The sequence below is a fragment of the Hypanus sabinus genome, chromosome 15 (assembly GCF_030144855.1).
Source record: "Hypanus sabinus isolate sHypSab1 chromosome 15, sHypSab1.hap1, whole genome shotgun sequence".
Classification (NCBI taxonomy): domain Eukaryota; kingdom Metazoa; phylum Chordata; class Chondrichthyes; order Myliobatiformes; family Dasyatidae; genus Hypanus; species Hypanus sabinus.
This window is the reverse complement of record NC_082720.1, coordinates 76,567,117-76,568,443: the sequence shown is the minus strand read 5'-3', so window position 1 is coordinate 76,568,443 and position 1,327 is coordinate 76,567,117. Positions and strand designations below refer to the sequence as shown.

Sequence of the window (1,327 nt, the reverse complement as noted above, 5' to 3'; positions counted from 1 at the left end):
ACAGGCATCACCAACGGGCAGGTTCCGACCTTGCAAATGCGTGGCCATTTCTGCACGCTACCAGCCTGCTAAACACTGTGGAAAAGGCCTCTTGAATGGACTCTGTGCTGACTGATTTCAACCCTTTTGTTTCAGTATAAGGGATAAAAATGAAACAGGAATCATTTATACTGAGACATGTTCCTATAACATCTCTGTTCAAAGAGGGAGAAAAACAAAAGTATGCCTTTGCCTTAACTGAATGCACTCAGCAAGGAAAGCACATTATTTTTAAGTTTCATGTGTGTAATTGGGAGTGCAAAGATTACAAAATATGTAAACTGATCAAAATCCATTATGGAAGTTGAACCCAATAATCATCAGGTTATGGACTGTAGAAGTTTTGGTTGTGTACATTAGGAAGGAAATGAAATAATATAGAAGAAGGTATAACAAAGTAATGGTTGTTTATTTTCTACCCTTAAGGTACCATAAGGTAGTGTGATGATGGGTGTCAGTAATCACAATAATCCCGTTTTGAGGGATTTTCTTTTGTGATACATCAATGTACTCCAGTTATACTGTTCTTTTTGAAGTCTAACATCATAAAATATTGATCAATTAATAAATACTTCACTTTTTAATCCTTTTTTTGGGAAGTTTGTTGAATTAATCTAAGATGATCATTGAATGCAGTCCTGAGTGAGTACTGTATAGTCAAAGATGCCATGTTTTTAATGAGTTATTGAAGCTTCTCCTGTCTGCTTTTGTGGGTGTAAAAGAACCCATGGATTTATTTTAATAAAATATTCATTCTACAATAGATGATACTAAAAAAATGTCTGTTATATTAAATGGATGTCCAGTTCAGTGCTGGGTAGAGGACAAATTGCATGGTTGGGTTGAGTTGTTCTCTGATCTTGGTAATCCATTTGCAAATATTTTGTCACCATACGAGGAGACATCATCAGTACGTTGCTCACTTACGGTGCATCCTCTGAATGGCTGGCCTTTATATACGTATCAATCAGTTGAGTTGTTGTCATTACGGTATCTTAATTGTGACACAAAGAGGGGTCTCATCAGTCATTGGATGTGTGGTGAACCCAACCATTATGGAATTTTGGCTGGATTGGCTGATAAATGGGATCAAGGTCTGCATGTCTGTTTATAAAATTGTTTCTGGAATATCATGCTTCCAGGAAGAGACCCTCCCTACGTTACAGTTGAATTACCATAATGACAACCAATCCACTCATTGATAAGTATGTAAAGGCCAAGCATCAACCACCTGAGCTCCACATTTTCTGTGTTAATTCTGACCAATTCCATGTTTTTATACATAAGA

The 1,327-nt window shown here is 36.7% G+C and overlaps 1 protein-coding gene across 2 annotated transcripts in view; it reads left to right on the top strand.

Annotated features, from left to right (window-relative positions):
- The window catches only part of sgcd (sarcoglycan, delta (dystrophin-associated glycoprotein)), a 368,829-nt gene extending 368,201 nt beyond the window's left edge, over window positions 1-628 (top strand). For both annotated transcript variants that reach the window (XM_059990538.1, XM_059990539.1), the window contains exon 8: window positions 1-628. This exon is cut by the window's left edge and continues 210 nt beyond it. The gene's annotated coding sequence lies outside the window, so the exon portion shown is untranslated.
- The last annotated feature ends 699 nt before the right edge of the window (window positions 629-1,327 follow it).